Raw genomic sequence first — 5,398 nt, 5'->3', positions numbered from 1 at the left:
CAGGCGCTGGTCGCCGGCGGTTATGCAAAGTCGGACCCTTCTGAGTCCACGACCTTGTTTGATTTGTGTCTAGCCTTACCGCTCGGCCGCATGGCTCTGGCCGGTGCGGGCCCGACATCGGGCACAGCTGATCCCACTACTGTTGATCCAAGTGCCGCTGGCTGCTGCTGGCTGCCCGCTGCTCCACGGTCCTCCTTCTCCAGCTTTGTCCTTCCTTCCGTGGAGTGGATATGGCCGGTGTGGAGGACATCTGGCACAGCTGATTCCACCTAGTCCATTTCTTTAACCCGGCTCCAACGCTCTCAGCGCTCCTGGCTGCTCGTTTATCTCAGACCGCTGGGACCGACCCCCGTACTGACGGTACTGGTCCCTCGCGGTCATTTCAGCCGGTCAACCCCACTCTAATGCCCTCAGTTCTGGGGACTTCTGCTTATATGGTCCTTAGATAAGGGACGTATCAGATATTAAAACTGATAATAAACAGCTACTATAGTTGATCTTAGCCAAAAGGCCAAGAAGCGATCTCTTTAACTAAAAAACCCGCTGGGACCGACCCCTGTACTCACATTACTGGTCCATCATGGTCGATTGCAGCCAGTCAACTGCACTGGAATGTCCTTGGCCTCGGCGCTGGCCGTTAGCGCTGCTTCAAGCCAGACTCGCTTCCAAAGCGAGACTGGCATACTGCCCCAGAAATGAATTTGCCCCCTGTTGCGGGAGCGAAGTCGGGCACAGGTGTTTTCCCCTCCGGGAATCGAAGTGCCTTTGCTGCTCCTGCCGTTGTCGGCTGCCGCAGCTGGCTGCCGTTGCTGTTTCTCCTGCCGGCTGCCTGCACTCCGCGGTCTTTCTGCAGCTTACATGGACCCGGTCCATGTCTGCACCTAAAGGGTAAGTGGAAGGAAACGCAGAGTCTCTTACCTGCTGTTCCCGACTTTTAATTTTTTCCCCTGGTGAACGTCGTTCCCTCCGTGTCGGGTTCGAGCCGCTCGGACCGACCCCGGTGTTCACGGGGCTGGTCCTTCTGTTCCTAGGGACCCCCTAATTTTAAAAAGTGCCAGAGCACTAATACAACCCACTGTTTTGTGGGTTGTTGGCTCTGTTTTTCCCTCCACCCCGTATGGGGTGAAGTTGGCACTCGCTCCCGTTATGGGAGACAGTAGTGCCGACTTCCGTTGCTGGCTGACTGCTGCTGTACAGCGGCAGCTCGTCAGCCTTCCTGGAAAGAAGAAGAAAAGGTAAGGAATTTTCTTACCTGTTCCACAGCCCCAGGCCCATGTAGCGTCGGTCTTTGGGGCTGTGTCGGCTCTGGAGTGCTCCCTTGTCGGTATTTGCTACCCGGAGCTGAAGTCGCACGAACTCCTGCTAAGGGAGACTGTCGTGCCACCGGCCGTTGCTGGCTGCCTGCTGTCCTTGTCGGCGCTTGCAGACTTCTCCCCCGCCAGCTTCCAACAGCCTTCTGTAGAAAAAAGGTAAGTAAAGAACGATGTTCACTTACCTTACTGTTGCAGGTTCGAAAACCCCGCCGTTTGGGAGGAACGTCCTTCCTCCCGACAATGACGAGTTGCAATGTGTTAGCGTAATGACACGCATGCGTTGTAAGCGGGTTCTTCACGAAGTCACTCACGTGACTCCGAAGTAAAATTCCCTGTTTTCTCTCTCCCGCCTTTCTTAAAAAGTGGGATAACATTAGCTACCCACCAACCCACAGGAACTGATCCTGAATCTATAGAACATTGGAAAATATTACCAATGCATCCACGATTTCTGGAGCCACATTCCTTAAGTACCCTGGGATGCAGACCATCAGGCCCTGGGGATTTATCAGCCTTCAGTCCCATCAGTCTACCCAACACCATTTCTTGCCTAATGTGGATTTCCTTCAGTTCCTCCGTCACCCCAGATCCTCTGCATTACCCCAGCATTATAGAAACATGTGTTCTTGCTGCCTGGAAATTAGAATCCTTCTAATTTTTTAAAGAAAAATTTAACTGCAATATTTATTAAAAGGCATCGAACATCAGCTGGTTGCCAGCTGACAATTTTCATCACTATTGGGAGCCCAGGATGTGCAGTTTTGCAGCAGCCACAGGTCATGGCGAGCTGCATAATACATTTGAATGTGGATCCAAAATATGATTTAAAAGTTACACAGGCAAGTGGTTTATATATTATTAACCACTGCACCATCGAGAGCATCCTTACCAACTGTATCACAGTATGGTATGGCAACTGCTCTGTCTCTGATCAGAAAGCACTGCAGAGGGTGGTGAAAACTGCCCAACGCATCACCGGTTCCTCACTGTCCTCCATTGAGTCTGTCCAAAGCAAGCGTTGTCTGCGGAGGGCGCTCAGCATCGTCAAGGACTGCTCTCACCCCAACCACAGACTGTTTACCCTCCTCCCATCCGGGAGGCGCTACAGGTCTCTCCGTTGTTGGACCAGCAGGTTCAGGAACAGCTTCTTCCTTGCTACACCCTAAGTATGTTACACAACTTAACTCTGCACCTTGGTGATTACCAGTCACCCTCCCCCCCTCTGGACACTCCTCCCTCCAGGAAAATTGCACTAATGCTACTGTATATACATATATATATATTACTGTTCCATTATTCTGTGTTCGTTCTTCTGGGTGAGATGCTAACTTTATTTCGTTGTCTCTGTACTGTACACTGCACAATGACAATAAAGATTGAATCTGAATCTGAATTATTTCTTATTTTGCTTGCAGATAATTAAAATTTGTTTCTATTCCATTTTTTTCACTGTCATTGTAATATATTTTGTGACTTTCATTGTTCAATCGCCACCAGCAATATGAAATATGAGGTTATTTATTACACTTGAGAAATAAGAACAGAAGATCTCAATTGGTACCAACACGGAAAAAGGCAGCAATACAAATTGACTTGGGTCAGATCACCATATATCATTGCACCTTCCTAGAAAATTAAGTTGAACTGTAATTTAATTTCTTACGGATTGGCTTAACCACATAACCATATAACCATATAACAATTACAGCACGGAAACAGGCCATCTCGGCCCTACAAGTCCATGCCGAACAAATGTTTTTTCCCCTTAGTCCCACCTGCCTGCACTCATACCATAACCCTCCATTCCCTTCTCATCCATATGCCTATCCAATTATTTTTAAATGATACTTAGATGAGAGGTTGACGTACACAATGTTTTAATATGTTACAACATTGTTTCACATAGCTCCAGTCCCAGATTAGATCCTCTGAACAGAATTGAGTGGGAATCAGTATTGACTTGCTTCTACTCGGGATGCAATGTGAGGGAGTGACCCTCGAGGAACTACCTCAGATCAATGTAGCTGCGGGAACAGGGTCTTGAACCAAAGGATTAATTATCTCTTTGTCTCCACAAATGCTGCTTTAGATATTTCCTGCAGCTTGTTTTTTTGTTCCTGATTCCAGTATCAGCAGTCTCTTGTGTCCCCGATAGAGTTACCAGTATTTAGCAGTGCGCAAATCCAAGAAGGATGTCAACCCTACAAGACATCATTCCTTGGCAAGCTGGCAGCAGCAATGTCCATGATGGACATGGTCTGATGGCTGTCATGCCACAGTCTGAAGAAGGGTCTTTACCAGAAAGGTCACCCATTCCTTCTCTCCAGAGATGCTGAGTGTCCCACGAGCATGTGAATGCATGCGGCAAGCGCAACCAAACCGGAAGTGATCCCGTACGAGTTGACATGAAGTTCGAGCGAAGTCCGCGGGAAGTTCGTGTGTGACGTACAGCATCAAGACGCTGCGTATGGCGTCAAGTCCTGCGTGCGGCCTCAATGCGGTTGCGGGCCGGCAGGCCGTTGCCACGCGGAATTTTTGGACAGTCAGATTTTCGGAGCCCCGCGCGATGTCGGGACCAGCCCCGCACAACTCCATACGGCTCCGGCGATCGAAGAGGGACCGGCCCCGCGAGGCCGTACGGCTCAAGCGACCACGTTAGGTCGGGCTTGCCGCATGGAGTCGCATGCTCGTGGGACAGGCCCTTTACTCCAGCATTTTGTATCTACCTGCAGCAATATCCATGATGGCTGTCACGGAGGAGAGGGAGCGAGCTCCCAGATTTACAGGAAGGTCGATGTTCGAGTAACACAGGTACTTGGCAGGAGGGAAGTATTGGCTACAGGGAGTCAGGAGGCACACTAGGCCCACAACATAAAGCACTTAGATGATGATAGGTGTCATAGTGTATGTCAGAACAATAAATCTTTATTATAGAGCGATGATGGTAATGTGGAACATTGAAACATTACAAAATAGGAATCAAATCGACCTTTAGGCTTTCACTTGTGATTCAGTGATTCTCTATGTCTAGGCCCCTTCACCCATTGACACTTTTGTATTTATAATTAAATTTCTAAAATTGAAGCTTCTTAGTTGTGCCACTATTTTGTTACAGCAGAATTCTGCAAATTCTGCTCGATCTAGATTAACAATTTCTGAAGGAAGAATTCCTATGAGAGGCTAAAGGACATCAAGAAGCCAACATTGGCATCCATTCAATCCAGTCCATGCACTTATCTCAATAGCATTTCCAGCTCACTCCACATATCTTTGATTTCAGTCTAAATTATGCAGTGATCTGGTCTTCCATGATTATTTTTTATTAATTCACAAGTTCACAAGATAAAGTAGAATTAGGCCATTCAGCCCATCGAGTCTGCTCCTCCATCCAATCATGGCTGATCTCTGCCTCCTAATCCCATTATCCTGCCTTCTCCCCATAACCCTTGACACCCATTCTAATCAAGAATGTGTCTATCTCTGCCTTAAAAATATCCACTGACTTGGCCTCCACATCTTCTGTGGGAATGAGTTCCACCGATTAACTGCCCTCTGACTAAAGAATTCACTTGAATTATAAATAATAGGCACAATGCATGCCATTCTTGCATTTGTTTCTATAATAGCTCCATGCAATCTTATGGTGCAAGTAACTAAACTGTAGGATTTTGCCGTTCCATGCGCCACTGCATATCTAGTGAACTCTCATTTGGTAAGGTGGCTAGTGACATGAACTTAAATTCAAATACCAAGTGAATTGTGGCAAGCCCAAAAGGGATGTGTTTCAAACAATGTGTGCCGTGTGCCGACAGAAGTGTGATTTAACTCTTAACATTTCTGCCATGGATTTCAGCTGATGAATGAGTATTGCCTGTCAAATGGAGTTGATTCTTATCTCCCATTTGACGTGTTCTGCAAAGACTTTAATGATACTTTATAAAGGAAGGTCACCTATATGAGACTAAAGGATGATTACAGCATGGCCACGCGCTCAATCCAGTCCATTATTTAATGTTCTTTATGCTTGCTCTCAATAAGGTTGCATGAGCAGGTCAAATTGTGTAAGTCAAAGTGAATCCTTGACC

At 47.3% G+C, this 5,398-nt stretch overlaps 1 pseudogene; it reads right to left on the bottom strand.

Annotated features, from left to right (window-relative positions):
• Nucleotides 1-418: 418 nt before the first annotated feature.
• Nucleotides 419-523, bottom strand: LOC129705168 (U2 spliceosomal RNA; annotated as a pseudogene).
• Nucleotides 524-5,398: the final 4,875 nt, after the last annotated feature.

Source organism: Leucoraja erinacea, chromosome 1, assembly GCF_028641065.1.
Source record: "Leucoraja erinacea ecotype New England chromosome 1, Leri_hhj_1, whole genome shotgun sequence".
NCBI classification, from domain to species: Eukaryota; Metazoa; Chordata; class Chondrichthyes; order Rajiformes; family Rajidae; genus Leucoraja; species Leucoraja erinaceus.
This window is presented reverse-complemented; position numbering and strand designations above follow the sequence as displayed.